We start from the raw sequence: 19,252 nt of genomic DNA on the forward strand, positions 1-19,252 counted from the left end.
TTTAGCTTCCAAGTTGATTGCATTTTAATTTTTTTATCTTTCCTTGATGTGTGCATCTTAGTTTAATATTTTCTCTATAGTATTTAGTTTCAAGTGAACCCAATGCAAATTTATAAGAAGGCCTTTGGGTAAGTGAATTAGCAACCAATCTACTCAAAATTTTATATTGTTGCCTTATTTTTTCTATGGTTATCTATCTCTCTATGCCATTTTGTTATGTCTTATAATGTATGTCATGTTTAATATTATTAGAGAAGTAACATCAGGAGGCTTATGGAGCAAGATGAAAAGCCTTTATATGATGAATTCCTTGAAAAACACTTAAATAACCAATTGTACAATTTAAAAATGAAAGAAACTACAAAAAATTCAAATCATTGAAATGTATTTAATACTGTTATGTGTCAATTGACTAGTATATATGTTAAAATAGATGACAAAGATAAGGAATTTAGATTATTATCTTCATTTCCTAAATCATGGGATCATTTATTCAATTTCATTAGTTGTAGTACAATGGATACTCTCGAATATGATTATGTTGTGGGAGCATTGTTGTATGAGGAAGTGCAGTGAAAATCTAGTGTTGAAGCATCCATACCAAAAGTAATGGTGGCTAGAGGTTAGTCCAGAGAAAAAGGAGATACATTGAGAGGTACACCTAGATCAAATTCAAAAAGAAAGAAGACTAATATCAAAGTCTAGTACTATAAAAAGTCAAGGCATCTCAAGAAATATTATTGGAAGAGGAAGTTCCATGGAAGAATCGAAAAAGGAGGAAAATCTGGTTGAATTAGGTATATGTATGATTTATGAAGTTTTGTCCATTTGTAACATCCATTAATACTATGAAGAATGGTTGTTAGATTCAGGTGCTTCTCATCACATGTGCCCACATAGAAGTTGATATTCTTCATATCTAAATGTTGATGGTGGTATTTTTCTTATGGGAAATAACAATTCTTGTATGGTTGTAGGGATTGGAAGAATCATGAGTAAAATTTTTGATAGTTTTATAAGGATACTAATAAAGGTTAGACATGTTCCTGAACTAAAGAATAATTGATTTTTTTTTTTAGTTTTTAATTTTGGAGGTTACAAATTTACATGTCAAGATGGATCACTAAAGGTGTCTAAGGGTGCTTTGGTGGTTATGAAGGCTACAAAGATTGGAAACCTTTACAAGCTAGAAGGACATACTCAAATTAGTGAAGTAGTGGTGGTAGCTGAGGAAGTGAATAAATCCACTTGTTTATGGCATTAATAATTGAGTGAAAATTACTTCCAAATTTAAAATATTTGAATTATCATTTTTGCAAACATTATATATTTGGAAAGTAGTGTAGATAGAAGTTTAAAAAAGGAAATTATATTATGAAAGTTACTCTTGATTATATCCATTCATATGTATGGGGGTCATCCACTAATGTTTCTTTTGAGGTATAATCGTATTTTGTAACATTTATAAATCATTTCTCTAGAAGAATGTGGGTTTATGTCTTTAAAGGAAAACCTAATGTGTTTAATATTTTTAAATAATTTAGAGTTATAGTAGAAAAAAAATAGGTAGGACAATCAAATGTTTAATAGAAAATAACAGAGGTAAGTTTACATCTTTAGAATTTGAAAAATATTGCAAAGAAGGTAGGATTGAAAGAAACAAAACCAATTTATACACTCCCTAGCAAAATGGTGTGGAAAAATGCATGAACAATACTCTTATAAAAAGAGCAAAGAGCATGCTCAACAATGCCAATTTGCAACAAGAGTTGTGGGAAAAAGTGATCACTAATGTTTGCTATCTTGTAAGATGATCAACATCAACTACAATAGATTGTAAATTTGCAAAGAAGTATGGAAATTTCATCCTTGTGATTATTGAAATTTTAAAAGTTTTCTTGTGAAGCTTATGCTCTTACTCCTAAAAATCAGCATTCGAAGTTAAACCCCATATCGAAGAATAATGCCTTTATTCGTTATAATGATGTAGCAAAGAGATATAGATTTTAGGATCCTAATGTCCACAAAATAATCATTAATAGAAGTATAACATTTGATGAACTACCACCCATTAAATCAAATGTTGTAAAAGTTGATTTGAAATAGGAGCAAAAGCCACTATATCAAAAATACAGTTGGAGTGATCTGAATGGAAAGTGGCATCCACCCATGTAATTTACCCATGATTTTGAATGATGTAACTCAATAAGATAGTAAAAATACTACAAATAATGGGCCTCACCTTTCAAAAGGAGAGATTTATCCACCATGATGTAGTTGAAAATGTTTTCCTCATTTAATACATACTTATATTTCTTTGGATACGTTATGATGTATTCACTATGTGTATTTTTTTATCAATATTTTCTTTTGGAATAGATTCAGGTAATATTTTGTGCTTTCTCTCCTCTCTCTCTCAACATTCAAGCCTCTTGGATCTTAGGCCACAAGATTTGGATTAGTGGTATTAGAGAGAGTTACAATTCCATGGTAATCAAGGTTTTATAAGGTTTTCCAAGGTGGATATGTTTTCTTCCTACCATAAATTGTTCCAATCTATAGCTTTTTGGGTACCCTTGGCTGAGAATACCCTTTATTGATGCTTCTAGCCATGACACAACCTACTTACACAATTATAGAACTAGATTTTCAACCTAAGAAACTATGCACATGAGATCCTTTGAGTAGAAGCCCTAGAGAACTAAAAAATAGATGTGATTAATTTATTAATTCAATGATTGGGAAATTGAAAATAAAATTGAATATAGCAATCACACCTCTAAGCCTAAAGCTTGAAACCCTGTAGCTCTCCATGAGGAATTTCAAGCTCAAAGCCAAACAATAAGAGCTACTACTGCTCATGGGGATTCTTTGCCTGATATATGTCCTTACATTTATAATGAGATTGTTAATTGTGCTTTGCTATGAAAGCATGATCCACAAGTTCAATCTATATTTCAACTACATATTCACTTTGTACTTGTAGGAAAAAGGTTTACACGAATTCTAGAATTAGTTCAATATCAATAATTGGTATCCCCTAGGTAGAATCATTAGAGGAACTACTTACCTTGGTCTTATGGTCATTGCAACTCTTCTTTATTGGACTCTCATATTTCTTAGCTATTAAGTGTACATAAGAGACGTTTATGTGTTGGTAGCACTATTTTGTTTCTCAAATACCACTTCGGTTGCTCATTTCTTGGAAAAAATCCATATTCCGATCAATCACCCTGACATTCACTTACTTTTATATGATGTCTACGCGGGGAAGTTATATTTTCATCATCAATTTAATTCCTATATATGTTGTGGTACTTATGATGACCGAGAGATATTCATTGTGATTGTACTGGGAATTCTTATTGTGATGCAAATATGATTTGTACACTTTCAACATGTGTAGTCTAGTGAGCACATGGTTTCCATGGGGACCTTTTCTTGTTGCAATTATTTTACTTTGTAAACTGGGTTAAACATCGGCTAGATGATCCAAAACCCTTTCAATACTTTTTGAAGACAATTATGACTAGTGCAGTTGGAGTAGAGGCACTAACACTCGGACTTGGCATGGAATTTGGCTATATCTCTCCCTAGACTAGACATTTTGAATCCCTTCTTGATCCAACATATCCAAAATATCATATACCAATCATTGCCTCCAACTTAGAGTATCAACCATTTATGTTTGAAATTCACATCTTTCTTTTCTTCTTTCCATCAGGGATCTACTTTTGTTTCAAAATATTGAAAGATGCAACTATATTTGTTGTGTTATATGGCCTTACTAGCTTATATTTTGTTGGAGTGATGGTTCATCTAATCCTTGTCACAACTCCAACTATGTTCCTTATTAGTGCTATAGAAATATATTCAACTATGAAAAACTTGTCCACCCTAGTTCACAGTAAGCCTAAATCTACATCTACAACTTACAATAAAGTCTCAAGTGATTTCAAGACATCTACCAATGTGTATGCAAATCAAACATTTCCATTCCAGAGAAATGATGCAAGAATCATACTCTTACGTGTACTTTACTTACTTACAAGATATGTCACCCACTACACCTGGGTGACATTAGAGGCATATTTGTCTTCCTCTATATTTATAGCTAGTACGAGTTCCCATGGTGACAAGGATATCTTTGATGACTATTGTGAAGTGTACTTATGGCTATGACAAAATGCCCCTCATGATGCCAAGGTAATGTCATGGTGGGAATATCAAATCACAATGGTAAACATAAGTGTTATTGTTGACAACAATACATGGAATGATACACACTATTGGGTGATCAATTCCATCATATGAGAATGAAGCCTATGATTTCATGAAATCACTCGATGTGGATTACATGTTGGTTTTATTTGGAGGTGTTACTAGTTATGATTATGATGATATTAAAAAAAAATATCCATGGTTAGAATTAGAGGTGTCATTGTTTCTTATCAAGGATTTTTATTATCTTGTTAATGGAGTGTACTATGTTGACAAAGAGGTAACTCCTAAAATGTTGAAATATATTTTATATAAATTATGCTACTACAGATTAGGGGATATTGGTAATGAGTATGGCAAGCCTACTAGGTGGGATTAAGCACATGTATTGAAATAGGAAACAAAAAAGTGAAACTTGTGTACTTGGATAAGGCCATTACAACATCTAATCGAGTAGTGAGAATTTACAAATATAAGAAACCAGTTAATTGGTGGTGATATTTCTACCATACCTTGGCATACCCACAAGAAAATAATCACGAGTTCCACTTACTAGGCCACACACTATCAGTATCATAGTTTGTACACAAGCATTATAGGGTAATTCTATCTTTAGACCTTTGTTTGTCATGGTTGTGGGTCGGCCACAAACCCATGATTATGGGTCAACCACACAAAAAAAATCTCCAAGCTTTTAATCATCAACCTAGTTTTAGGTCATCCACAAACCCACAATTATGGTTCAACCACACAAAGCCCTTGCCTTCACTGGCACTTGGCACATTTGGTTATGGGTCATCCACAAACCCATGGTTATGGGTCAACCACGCAAAACACTTGTATTCATTGGAACAAGGCACATTTGGTTATAGGTCATCCACAAACCCATAGATATGGGTTAACCACAAAAACCCTTGTCTTCAACAACACTTGGTTTTGGGCAATCCATAAAGCCATGACTAGGGGTTAACTGCACAAGACCCGTCTCTTCATTTTCTCATATTCAATAGAAGTTTATAAGGAGATAACTTGATGTAATGGGGATCATTTCTTCCTAAAGTGGGGGAATTGATCCAAATGGAAAGTTGTATCCACTCATGGTATTGCATGATGTAACTTAAGAAGGCACTGAAAATACTATAAATAATAGATATCACCTTTCAAAAGGAGAGATTCATCCACCATGATGTAGTTTAAAATGTTTTCCTCATTTTATAAAGAGTTATCTTTATTTTCATACATTATGATGTATTCAGTGTGTGTATTTTTTTATCAATGGATTTTTTTTAGAATAGTTTCAAGAAATATTTTGTTCTTTCTCTCCACTCTCTCTCGACATTCAAGCCTTCCAGATCTTAGCCCCCAAGGTATGGATCATGGATACTCAAACATACATGGAAACTCAGAAGAAGGAAGAAGCTTCTAATGATAAAGAAGCTCTTGATGAAGAATATATTTAGGAAAATATGGAAATTCTAAAACCAACACTGAGAAGATATACACAAGACATAAATCCTTCTGAAAGGTATACTGATTTTATTTCATCTATTATTTTGATCACTAATGATGGGGAACCTTATTGTTATCAAGAAAAAATAGGTAATATTGATAATGTTAAATGGAATATGGAAATGGAAGAAGAGATGAATACCTTGGAAAAAAATAAAATATGGGACATCGTAGAACTTTCTAAATATAGAAAAATTGTTTGGTGTAACTAGGTCTACAAATTGAAGAAAGGCATTGATGGTAAAGTTGAAATGTATAAGGTTAGTTTGGTTGCAAAGGTGTGCTCTCAAATGGAAGGTATATATTTCAATGAAATATTTTTTCCATTTTTTGAGATTATATTTGTTTGTATTGTAATGATGTTGGTGGCTTTACTTGATTTAGAGTTAGAGAAATTAGATGTTAAAACAACATTTTTTACATGAAGATTTGGATTAGGAGATACATATCGAACAAACATGATCTGAATTGGATCATTATATTATTTTTATCAGCCTCGATGTTTTTTAGAGAGGAAAAATTGGAAGAATCATCTAACAAGACCATTTTTACCAACGGGACCCAATTTGGCAGATTGGGGTCTCAAACCTTTGAGGAATATTTTAAGGCATTAAACATAAATTATTAGGGTAAATTTTTCATTCTTTAATATATCACTTTTATTTCATATTATACACACAAAAACATTTCGACGGTGCAATAATTTCCTCAATTCAAGTCCATATGCAAAAGGTGTGTCACTCAAAAGTTGACCTTTCTATTTTGATCACCATAATTTGAGAGGATGCCATGTCATCCCCCATTATTCATTGAAAAGGTGTTATCCATGTGATCATGATGAATAAGAAATTAGAATATTCCATATTGTAACTCTAGTTAACAATTGAAGGAGCCAAATCTAACCATTGGTAGGTCATCGTGCTGTGTCATAACCGAGCCACTAGGAGGAAAAGGTGTTCCATTCTTTTCAAGTGCATTTTGTTCCATAGATGAAAAAAGTGGCTGAGATGTATAACAAGAGTGCACATAGAGATGATTTGAACACTATAGTGTCCCATGAGCCACAAATCTTAGTTCTTTGTACTTTTTACTTGTACTTGTAGATTGCTTTGCTCTTTTTATCTAAGGTCGCTCTGCTTTGGGTTTTCTCTTGAATGGGTTTCCTGGGATATATCTTGTGGCAATTGTGTTTTGTGAGTTTTGTTTTGAGTTCTCTATTTTTTGCACAATTATAATTTGCATGCATACACAAAAACAACAATTTATAGATCAAAAAATCTAAAGAGAAATAAGCCCTCGTAGTGTAAATTTCAAAATTTTAAGTAAATTTCATCAAATTTATTGTGATGAGCTATCTAGTGGAATATCCATGATAATTTATAGAAAAAAACACAAGGATTTGTTCATCATCACAAAACAAGGTTAGTTTGTAAGCTTAAGAAATCATTGTGCAACTTGAAGCAATCTCCCAAACAATGGTACATGAAGTTTGATTCCTTCAAGATGAGCTAGAATTATACTATAAGTTAGTATGACCATTGTTTTTACCTAAAAATCTCAAAGGATGTATTCATTATCTTAGTTTTATATGTTTGCATACACTTGTTACAAGAAAATCATGGATGGGATTAGAAGGTTGAAGGATCAAATGGCTAAGAGCTTTGATATGAAGGATCTAGGAGCAGCATAACAAATCTTGGCAATAGAAATACACAAAGATAAGAAAAATGGCAATTTTAGGTTTTCAAAACACAAGTATGTGAAGAAAATACTTGTGAAATTTGGTATGAATAGTATGAAACCTATAAATATCCCATTAACTTCCCATTTTAAATTTTCCTTAGGTTTATGTCCTAGTAGTAAGGAAGAAAAGTGTCAAGCAAGGAGGTAACTCCTCAAATGAATTGTGTCTTTGCATTAAGATTTATCATGGATATATACAAGGAGGGAGAGACTCTTGGGCTTCACTTCCCAGTGTCTCTTCATATTCTTATTCTCCATTATTACTATTTACATTATTTACATATTCACCCAATCCAAATTATTAGGTCTCAACATTCCCCCACTTAATATGAAGGGTTGTTAGTGAGTCCAAGCATCATTCTGAACCTTTCGAACTTTTCTCTTCCAAGTGCTTTGGTGAAGATGTCTGCAATCTTCTCATTAGTAGAACAATGGCGTAGATGGATTGTCCTGGCCTCAACATGGTGTTGAATCAGATGGTATTTTGTATTGATGTGCTTCACTTGATAATGGAACTTTGGGTTCTTGAACAACTTTATTACAGGGGAGTTGAATGCACTTGTTTCACTTGTAAATCTTCCATAATTTTCTTGAGCCACACAATCTCCTTTTTTTTTTCAGTAGCTGCCACATATGTTGCCTCTATTATGGAATCCGCTGGAACTTATTGTTTGTGTGATCTCCAGGAGACAACTCTTGATCCATGACTCATAGAATAACCTGAAGTAGATACTCCAGTTTCTTTGTTTCCATCGAAGTCTGAATCAAAATATCTAATCCAGTTGAAGTCGCCCACCTGTTTATACTTGAGTCCAAAGTCTTGAGTTCCCTTCAAGTACATTAGAACTCTTTTTACAGCAGACCAATGTCCCTCACAAGGATTTTTCATAAACCTAGAGAGGATTCCAACAATAAATGAGATTTTTGGCCTGGCAGTAATTAGATAGTTGTGACTTCCAACAAGCTATCTATACTTTGTTTCATCCTCAAATTCTTTTCCTTCAATGGATGTGAACTTCAAGTTCTATTCCATTGGAGTAGTAAAATGATTGCACTCATCCATGCCAAATTTGTTCAATAGATCTCGATTTTAGTTCTTCTGAGAGAGGAATATAAGCTTTAGATGTTGAGTTACTTCAATACCAAGATAGTAGTGAACATATCCCAAGTCGGTCATTTCAAAAAATTTCCTCAATTCCTTCTTTATGGATGCAATGAAGCTCTCATTGTTACCTATCATTAAAGGACAATTTACATACACCACAAGATATACAACTATTTTTCCAACTTTCTTGACAAAGTAAGTTGCATCATCGAGATCATAGTGTTTGAAGTTGAGTTTCAGAAGATGCTCAGTTAAATTTTCATACGAGGATCACGGTGCTTGCTTGAGGCCATACACGAATTTCACAAGCTTGCATACTTTGTGTTCATGGCCCTTCACAAAAAATCCTTCTGGCTGGGATATAAAAACATTATCTTTCAAATATCCATTCAATAAAGAAGTTTTTACACCCATTTGATGGACTTTCCAATCATTCTGAGCTTCCAAGGAAAAGAGTGTCTAGATGGTACCCCATTTCTCTATGGGGGAAAAGGTATCCTCATAATTGACCCCTTCCTTCTGTGCAAAACATTTTTCCACAAGCCTGACTTTGTGCTTGTCAAGTGAGCCATCAACTTTATACTTATTCTTGTAGACCCACTTGCAGCCAATTGGTTTGGTTCCCAATGGAGGATCAACTAGTTTCCAAGTGCCATTATTTATTAAGGCATCATAGTCCTTTTTCATCGCTTCTTTATATTCATCATGAGAAGTGACTTCTTTGAAGAAAGTTGGTTCAAAATCTATAGACAAATTCAGTTCAAAATCATAAGAAACATCTATATCAATAGGTGAATAAGAATCATCTACATCACCTCCATTTTTCCTGGTTGTAGTTCGTGTTCCTGTCTTTCCAACCTCTTCAGGATGAACACTTTCAAGTGTCTTTGTTAGCCATTTTGGAGGACCTTTCTGAGATGGCCTAGGCTGCTCAGTTGACTGAGTTGGGACTGAATCTAGATTGAGACTCCCAATTCTGTCAATCACATCACTCAAAGTATCATCATTGGCTTGAGCTTCATGTGGGGGAGGGAGTGCTTCTGAAGAAAATTCCACAGATTGATGAAGAATAGGAATCCCCCCTTCAAGATGTGGAATCTGATTATCAAATTCTTGAAACAATTTTTCATGTCTGAATCTATCCAAGCGATCAAGCTGCCATTCAACAACATTGTTAGCTTTGGAATATTCAAGAAAGATTACATCTCTAGATACAACAAACTTCTTATTAAATTCATCATAGAGACGGTATGCTTTAGAGGTATTTGAATACCCTAAGAAGATACACTTATGAATCCTTGCACCAAGTTTGTTTCTTTGTTCCTTTGGTATCAAGGCATAGCAGGTGGAACCAAATACCCTGAGATGCTTTACCGAAGGAATGTGGCCATACAACATTTCATAAGGAGTCTTGTTTCTAATATCATGTGATGGGCATCTATTCTTTACATACATAACACATAGAACTGCATCAACCCAAAACATCAATTTTACATTCTTGAAAAACATCATGGAACATAACATATTTAAGATTTTTATGTTCATTCATTCAGCTACTCCATTATGTTGGGGATTATAAGGCACAATTTTTTGATGTTTGATCCCATTTTGGCGAAGATAGTTTTCAAATTAATTTGAAGTGTATTCTTTTCCATTATCAGTGAAAATATAGCTAATATGAGATTGTGCATCATTTTCAATCCATCCATGAAAGTTCTTGAATGTTTGAAAAACATCACATTTGTTCTTCAATAAATAAACCCAACACATTCTGGTGTAGTCATCAAAAAATTTCATCATATATTTATTTCCATTTTTAGAAGGAACATGCATTGGGCCACATAAGTCTGAATGAATAAGTTCAAGTTTCCTATGTGCTCTTGAATGTGAATCGTGAAAAGACTGTTTGTTGTGCATTCCTAAGATACAAGCATCACATTGCTTAAGTTTCCTAGGAATTGTAGGCAAACCAGTAACACCGCTATTCTTCAACATACGAAGGCTGACATAATTAAAGTGTCCAAATATAGCATGCCATAAAAGACTTGATGGAAATGTACTTTCATCATAATGAGAACTGTATGAGAAGTTTTGTGCACGAGCAGAGGTACCTTGTAGTTTCAAAAGTCTTTCTTCTTCTATCCCTTTCATGACAAGTGAGTGATCTGATGCTTTTCTAACTTCAACCTTGCCATCAAACATATGAATGGAGTGTCCTTGTTGGCGGATGTGGACCAAGGAAAAAAAGTTTCTCCTCAATTCCGGGAGATATTAAACATCATGTAGAAGAAAGTCTGAAAGACCACGGAGTTTGAGCCTGATTGTGCCAGGCCCTGATGGATTGAGTTTTGATTTGTCTACAAAGTATACTACTCCATCAACATTGTTAGTAAATTCTTCAAAAAAATCTCTTCTAAAAGTCATGTGGCAAGTTGCCCCTGAATCAAGAAACCAATCATTTTTCCAAGAAGTAAGTGAAGCATTGAACAAGTCTTCAGTTACTCCAATATTACAATGTGCCACAACATAGTGAGCGGATTCAGGTTATTTTCCTTCCTCTTTATCATTGGTTTTACATTTGGCTTGATTTATTTCTTGTTCAATTTTGTCCCAAGGAAACGTACATGTAGATGCATCATGTTCATCTCTATTGTAAAGTATGCAATGAAGATCATACTTTTCTCCTTGAGAGTGTCTGCCCCTCCACCTATGAAATTTCTTCTTCCTCTACATCTTCTACCACCTCTTCCTCTAAAAGAATCTTGAGAATGATTCTTCTCTCTATGTGCAAGACATACAACTTCTTCAGAAGACTGAGGAGTTGTCTTCTTCCCAAAAGCTTTCTCTCTATCAACAAATTTCTTCATAAGGGAGTCAAAGGTAATCTCTTTAAGGTTTCCACTTGCTTGTAATGATTCAAGATAAATTGAATAAGTGGGATATAGTGCCTTGAAAAAAGCTATGGGAAGAATGTATAGTTGAACATCAGTGGTTTTGAAATCATGCATAATGGATCTTACTTTTGATGTTAAAGAAAGAGGATCATTATTTTTTAGTTCAAGACTGAACAATTTAATCATCAATTGGACAACTTCAAGTTCAGATTGTGAGTCATAAAGTTCCTTCAACTTTTGTAAGGCTTCAAAAGCATTTGAAAATGGTGAAATATGGTGACTCACCTATTCATTTACAAATGCTGCAATCAAGGCACAGGCCTTACTATTCATGTTTTCCCAAATGGCGATCTCCTTATGTGAGGTGGCCTTTGTCGGTTCATTATCTCCTTCTCCTACACAACCTCCTTTCCACAACTCATTGAAAATGAGATTTTATTTTATCTTTTGTGACCATTTTGGATAGGTCTCTTTTCCAGAGAACTACTCCAACAATTTATATCAATGAATGCATTTTAAAATCTGTGAACTGTGTAAAAAATGTACTTTACTGCCAGTATACTAAAAAAAGCATTTTTAGTGGTAATATATGTAAAAAAATGCAGTTATGGTATATATATATATGTGTGTGTCAGAGACAAAGGCGTTATATGGGGGAGGGTTATATGAGGATGTGTTAACTAAAATGGCGGAGTGAATGTATGGGGGAGGTATTAATTGTGTCGGGTGTCATGTCGTAAGAGTCGGGCTCCATAATGGGAGGCAACCATTCAATGTTCAACAATATACCATAACCATAAACCATTCAATGTAGCCAAGAGCGATGTAACGAGAGTGATATAAATTGATGTATATATATTGCAGACTAGTTTTATATATATGACATAAGGAAATTTAGGGAGGAGGCAGTATGGAGAGCGAAGTTATATGAGCGGTCAATGTATTACCGGAGCAGTTTATATAACCAGTATATATGGACAAGTGGAGGTATATAACTGACATAGCATTACACAGTGTATGGTAATATATATAACGTAATAACTGACAGAGCGTTACACAGTGTATGGCAATATATATAATGTAATAACTGACAGAGTGTTATGTATTACACAATGTATCGGAGAGTCATGGGTTTGATAAGCAGCGAGAGGAGGAGTCGGCGTTATACGACACAACGGAGATGTGTGATGTGAGAGACACGATGCGTGGTAACAATGGAGTCGAGGGGTAATATATGCAATAACAGAGTGAAGGATTATACCATTCAATCGTGACCTACATGGGCCACCATTATATGGAAAACGTAAGAGTGTGAGGATAACATAACCAGTGAGGTGGTCTGTCATATATATATATAGATATATATATGCAGTGATAGGGTAATACCACCACCGAACTTTATGTAATACACAGTCATAATCATGGTAATACAGTAATACCATAAAATGGCTACCACGCCAATACGCCAACATAGTTACGATATATAACAACACTTATGCACAACACAGTTATGATTCGATGTGTATACAACACCTTATCACAGTCACAATAGCACCTTCAAGCAGTGACCACACCACAACACTTCCAGGCAGCATCTCCAGGTAGCACGAAAAACTCACATTTAATTTCAGAACTGCTTGAGCCTGCAGCCCAATGGTGCAACACTTATTTATGCATCATGCACCAAAGGGAACATACCATATGACTCTGATTCAACGTATAGGAGCTGCTTGAGCCTGCAGCCCAATGGCGCAACACTTATTTATGCATCATGCACCAAAGGGAACATACCATATGACTCTGATTCAACGTATAGGAGAACAAAGAACAGAGAATGGCAGGACAATGAATCAAGACAGATTTTCTGTCAAAGGAGAGGGGCAGATGACAAAGAATAATGGCAGAAAATGACATGAGTTACAACAGAACAACTAATTTTGGGAGCTGGCTCTGATACCATGTTAGGCCAAGAGGTAACTCCTCAAATGAATTGTGTCTTTGCATTAAGATTGCTCATGGATATATACACGAAGGGAGAGACTCTTGGGCTTCACCTCCCAGTGTCTCTTCATATTCCTATTCTCCATTATTTAGTATTTACATTATTTACATATATTCACCCAATCCCAATGATTAGGTGTCAACAAAAAGGAATTTATGTCTCGTGTACCATATGCTAATGTAGTAGGAAGGTTGATGTATATGATAGTATGTACTAGACCATATATTTTAGGGAAAATTTTAGGTGCTAATATTAGTAGGTGGGCTAATATTCCATGTTTTTTCGAAAAAAAAAATTCACCAATTTCCATTTTTTTGAAAATTGATTCGCCCAAATTTTATAGTATAAAATTATCTTACCTTAAAAATTGCCAAAATTTTATATATACTAATATAGAATAATTAGAAACCTAAATATTCTTACAAAAACATCATCAAAATTTTTACAATTTACATATTGGGGATTAGTAAGATTAATGAAGGTTTCTAAACTTTAAAATAAACTTCCATCCTTAAAAATTTCCATGATATATTTCATATGCAGTGGGTGTTGTTAGTAGATACTTAAAAAATCCAAGAAGAGAGCATTGAATCGTAGTAAAATGGGTTCTTTGGTATCTCAGAGGCATAAGTGATTATTACATTACCTTTAATATTTGTAGTCATTTTGGTTGGGGTTATTTTGATTCATATTTTGTAGGTGATTTGGATATGAGGAGATTTACTTTCAGTCATATCTTTACTCATGCACCACGATCTACTAATTGGATATCAAAGTTTAAGAAACAATTGTTTTATACATTATCGAGGTAGAATATATCATTGTCTCAAATGTCTACAAGGAGGCAACTTGGTTAAAGGATCTTTTGGGTGAGCTTGAAAGAATGAAGGATGGTGTGACTACATTTTTTGATAGTCGAAGTGCTATCCATTTGGATATCAATATAACTTATCATAGTAAGACTAAGCATATGATATTAACTACCATTTTGTAAGAAATGTTATTGATGGAGATGGAGTATATCCACGGTCAAGAAAATTATGTAAACATATTTATGAAACTAGTATTGTTTGAGAGACAATGGTGTTGCTTAGCTTCTCTTAGATTACAGATGAAGTGATGAATAAGCATGATAAATACATAAGGTAATTGTTGTTAAAGTGGATATTGTTACAATCCATGACAACTATTAACATAATTAATTTAGTGTAAAAACGTAAATTCACTTCATGTAAATTTTTAATAATTTGTATAAAAATATTGGTTTGCAAAATAGATAATATTTTGTGTTAACTTTATAATATTATTTTTCTTCATTTAATTTTACCCAAAATCAATAATATATAAATAGATATATATAATTTTATTTTATTATATCTAAATAAAAAGTTAATAAACATAAAATATGCCTTTTTAATACAATTAACATTAAAATCTTTTTAAATCTTGTATCAAGGTTTTGTTATTTTTAAATTGGTTTTCATATTAATTTCATTAATTATAATAACCACCCTTACCTTTCATTAAATCTAAAGAAAATTGACTATTTATTTCTAACATTTCAAACAGCCCACCCAGTATTATGGAAAATTAAATTACCCCTGACCGTTCAAATAATTTTGTGTACATACTGTTATTTTTTTTTGGGAATTTCAGCGAAACCAAAAAATTCACGCTTTATGGTACGTCATTTAGAATAAATCTTCCATTGTTCATAGAAAATCTACCCACTCCGATGCTTTCAGTCGTTGCATTTCAATACTTTGAAACTTCATACTCCAAATTTCCGAGGGGGCTAGACTCGCAAAGCAATTCAGCGACCAGTGCAGATTGAGTATTTGAAATGGCAGACTACTCATGGGAAGACTAAAGTGTACCAACCTTGTCGTTTTCTCTTTTGCCTTCTGCGAAATTACGTCCTGTTTCCTACATTTGTTTCTATATTAAGGTCCAGTGCTTTGCATATTAAGCAATTTTGTTCTATGATACAAAGAGAAGTCGAGCTGCCTGGTTTTCTTACTCTGCTTCCATCCTCGACTCTGCTTTCAGTACAAGATGAACCTGCCACAATCTGCCATGCAGATCTCTGCTTTCCTCATTGCTTTGTTTCTATACCCATCATCAGCCATCTCCAACTCATCATTATTTAGAGAGAGGAGAGCGCTGTTTTCAATGAAAGCAACAATGGACGATCCTGATCATATGTTAGATACCTGGACACCGTCCAACCAGACCACCCATTGCTCATGGATTGGCGTCCATTGTGATCACCTCACGGGTCGAGTAGTGGCTCCAGATCTCTCCCACATGAATATTTCAGGCTCATTTCCCAATCAGGTCACAGACTTGTCATCCCTCCGTTTGCTAAAAGTCTCTGGGAACTACTTCAATGGAAGCCTTACCTCCCACGTATCAAAATTGAAGAATCTAGAGGTCCTCGACGTCTCTGACAACGATTGGACAGGGGCACTGCCACTAGATTTGAGCTTTCTCCAGAAACTCCGGTTGCTCAACGTCTTTTGGAATGACCTCAATGGAAGCCTTCCCTTCGACATATCAAAATTGAAGAACCTAGAGGTCCTAGACATCTCTTACAACTCTTTGTCAGGGCCACTGCCTCTGGGTTTGAGCTCTCTCGTTAAGCTCGAACATCTTGATCTGTCAAATAATATCTTCTCCGGCAGCATTCCCAGGGAGTATGGGAAGCTGAAAAGTCTAGAATATCTTTCATTGTCGAAAAATTATTTGAGAGGCAGAATACCTGGAGAGCTTGGCAATTTGGGGAAATTGAAAATGCTTTATCTGGGAAACTTAGGTTATAATGGGAACGACTCCAATAGATTCAATGGAGGGATTCCTCCCGAGATAGGGAATTTGAGCAAGCTTGTCCATCTTCATATGGATGTTTGTGGTCTTAACGGTTCAATGCGATTCCTCCCGAGATAGGGAATTTGAGCAAGCTTGTCCATCTTCATATGGATGTTTGTGGTCTTAACGGTTCAATTCCTGCTGAGATTGATGGTCTCAAAAATCTAGAGACAATGGATTTGTCTTACAACGCCCTCACTGGTGAAATACCCGTGGAACTGTCGGAACTGAACAAGTTGAGAGAGCTGGATCTTTCAGACAATGGTCTACAAGGGAGGATTCCATATAAGATTGGGAACCTGCAAAATTTGGAGGTTTTGCGACTTTCCTCTAACGATTTCACGGGTCTCCTGCCTCAGCAACTCGGCGTAAGTGGAAAGCTACAGGAAGTGGATGTTTCTTCCAACAGATTCACTGGTTCCATCCCTCCGAATCTCTGCAACGGCGGGAGGTTGCAGATGTTGGCTACAGAAATAATTCCTTCATCGGCGCGATTCCTAATTCTCTGGGCACGTGCAATTCTCTTGTTGAAGTCCACATGGGGCAAAATCATTTAAACGGTTCGATTCCTGCAGACTTCCTATATTTACCCAACCTGACTTGGATCGATTTGGGCAGCAATTATCTCAGTGGTACCATACCGGAGAAAATTAATAATGTACCCTCCCTCCTTTTCATTATGGATCTGTCCAATAATCGTTTTAATGGTTCCCTTCCTTCATCCATAGGTAAATTATCTGCTTTGCAGGACCTTTCAATGAATGGAAATCGATTAGCAGGTCCGATTCCCAGGGAGATTAGCAACTGTAGTGCTCTGCATACCATTGATCTTAGCCAGAACGAGTTCAGAGGCCGCATCCCTGTCGAAATCTACATGATGAACGATCTCTACTATCTGAATGTATCTAGAAATCGATTAGCAGGTCCGATTCCCAGGGAGATTAGCAACTGTAGTGCTCTGACAGGCGTTGATCTTAGCCAGAACGAGTTCATAGGTCCCATCCCAGTGGAAATCTCCACCATGAGCTATCTCGAGTTTCTGAATGTATCTAGAAATCATTTAAATGAGAGTATTCCCGTCGAATTACAGAACATGCAGAACTTGACCGAACCTGATTTCTCTTACAATAACTTTTCAGGCATTATTCAAGAGGGTAGTTGGTTTTTCTATTTGGATCCAAGATATTTTGCAGGAAATCCCAACTTGTGCAGACCACACTTGGGCAATTGCACTTCGCGAGGTCAAGCCCACCGTAAGCGTGGCCTTCTCTTAGTGCGGCACCTCTGCTCTTCTGTTTGCTGCTTTTGGTAGTTGGGGCAGCCATATATAAAGGTAGAGCTAGGGCCGTCAAGAAAATAGTCGACACCAGGTTGTGGGAAATGACGACCTTCCAAAAGCTGGACTTTGGCAGCGATGACATTGTACAATGCCTAAAAGAAGAAAACAGCATCGGCGAAGGAGGAGCGGGAGTGGTGTATCGAGGCATCATGCCCAATGGCCAACAAATTGCAGTGAAGAAACTTACGGGTATTGGCATGGGTTCTTTAAATGATCATGGATTCTCTGCAGAGGTCAAGACTCTCGGCAAAATCCGACATAGGCACATAGTAACATTGCTGGCCTTTGGCTCCAATCATGACACTAATCTTCTGGTCTATGATTACATGCCTAACGGAAGCCTGGGGGAGCTGCTCCATGGAAACAATGGAGGGCATCTGAATTGGGATAGTAGATACAAAATTGCAGTGGAGGCTGCCAAGGGGTTGCGCTATATTCACCATGATTGTTCGACGCTTATACTTCATCGCGATGTGAAGTCCAACAATATACTTTTGGATTCCAATTTTGAAGCACATATCGCTGATTCTGATTTTGGCCTGGCCAAGTTACTGCATCATTCAGGTACCTCGGAGCGCATGTCTTCAATAGCAGGCTCTTTTGGTTACATAGCTCCAGGTAAATTGTCGTTTCATTCTTTATCATTTTTTAACTGTTTGTGCTCAAGTATTTGTGGCTCGGGTTACCTGAAAGTTGTAGGGTACACATTGTATCGCTGTTTTTTGAGATTCCCCGCGCTTTTCGAGAAGCTTAGTGGTCTGATTTTCCCATTCTAATAATGATTTTATAGGAGCGAGCCTTTCCATCAAATGACCCGAATTAAAAATAAATGGAAAATAAAGTGATGCCTTTACTATTTTATGTGATAATCATCTTTGTGATAATTATTGAATTGACAGAGTATGCGTACACTCTGAAAGTGGAGGAGAAGAGCGACATATATAGCTTTGGAGTGGTTCTGCTTGAGCTGATTACAGGCAAACGACCAGTGGGAGAATGCGAATTTGAAGAGGGCATGAACCTCGCCGGTTGGGTGAAGAAGATGACGAAGTTAGAGAGAGGAAGAGTTATGGAGATTATAGATCCGCAGCTGAGCGACTTCCCAAACGAGGATGCCATGCATATGTTCTTCGTGGCTTTACTCTGCTTGCAAGAACAGCCTAAGCACAGACGAAGCATGCAGATAAATCTTGATAGTATGATTGGAAAAGTGATCAAGTGATTAGTATGACTGGAAAAGAATATTTTATTTATTATTTTAGGGATCTAAAACGATGATTTTGGTTTATATAAATTATTAATATTCTGTTTGAACTAGTGGAATTTGTTCACTAACTAAAAATAAAATACAAAATAACTATTTAACACTTTTCAAATATCTCTTTTCATTCAGATTATTCAAGTATTTTACAATTTATAAATGCCCTGAGTAAAATGAGATATTAACTAAATTCCGTCGTTGTTCTTGATCAACCCTGATGACTTCAAAACCTTATAAGTGAAGGCTTAGTAGCAGAGGAATAATATCAAAATTCTCGATTCCACAATTCTTATCCTGTGAAAGACGATTC

The 19,252-nt window shown here is 35.4% G+C and overlaps 3 pseudogenes across 1 annotated transcript; all 3 read left to right on the plus strand.

Moving 5' to 3' along the window:
• The first annotated feature begins 2,734 nt into the window (after positions 1-2,734).
• LOC149172013 (dolichyl-diphosphooligosaccharide--protein glycosyltransferase subunit STT3B pseudogene) lies at positions 2,735-3,196 on the plus strand (annotated as a pseudogene).
• Positions 3,197-3,251: 55 nt separating this feature from the next.
• Positions 3,252-4,719, plus strand: LOC149172014 (dolichyl-diphosphooligosaccharide--protein glycosyltransferase subunit STT3B pseudogene; annotated as a pseudogene).
• An 11,815-nt stretch (positions 4,720-16,534) lies between these two features.
• On the plus strand, positions 16,535-18,903 carry LOC149172015 (leucine-rich repeat receptor-like serine/threonine-protein kinase BAM1 pseudogene; annotated as a pseudogene). The gene is made up of 2 exons (XR_016259255.1): positions 16,535-18,299; positions 18,581-18,903. The product of XR_016259255.1 is annotated as a leucine-rich repeat receptor-like serine/threonine-protein kinase BAM1 pseudogene (transcript).
• The last annotated feature ends 349 nt before the right edge of the window (positions 18,904-19,252 follow it).

The sequence above is a fragment of the Pinus tabuliformis genome, chromosome 4_2 (assembly GCF_031772625.1).
Source record: "Pinus tabuliformis cultivar Carrire ecotype Pingquan chromosome 4_2, CPIR1, whole genome shotgun sequence".
In the NCBI taxonomy this organism is placed as follows: Eukaryota; Viridiplantae; Streptophyta; class Pinopsida; order Pinales; family Pinaceae; genus Pinus; species Pinus tabuliformis.